Here is a 322-nt window from a genome sequence, read left to right as displayed (position 1 = left end):
CAGGAGTAGAGGAGGCTGGGAGGCCCAGCACAGGGGCCCTTGCTGTCAGAGGCTGGCCCAGCAGGGGAAACCCCAGCCTTTGCCACTCAAAGTTCCCAAACTCTACCGGTACTGGGGCATCTCTGTAGCCTTTTCCTGCCCCCCTGCTTGTGGCTGGAAGTGGAAGCTTGTCAGGAAGAGGGTGGGGGTCGAAGTGACAGGTGAGCAGCCCTACACGCCTCCATTCCCACCCTGCCTCGGGTGGCACAGACACACACAGCTTCAGGTGGGCACCTCCCGCGATGGCAGCTGTGCCAAACGGCCCCTTACCCCAGGGTCCATG

This window comes from Elephantulus edwardii, unplaced genomic scaffold, assembly GCF_000299155.1.
Source record: "Elephantulus edwardii isolate Elephantulus edwardi_28Jun2011 unplaced genomic scaffold, EleEdw1.0 scaffold00077, whole genome shotgun sequence".
Classification (NCBI taxonomy): domain Eukaryota; kingdom Metazoa; phylum Chordata; class Mammalia; order Macroscelidea; family Macroscelididae; genus Elephantulus; species Elephantulus edwardii.
Note: the sequence above shows the minus strand (reverse complement) of the source record.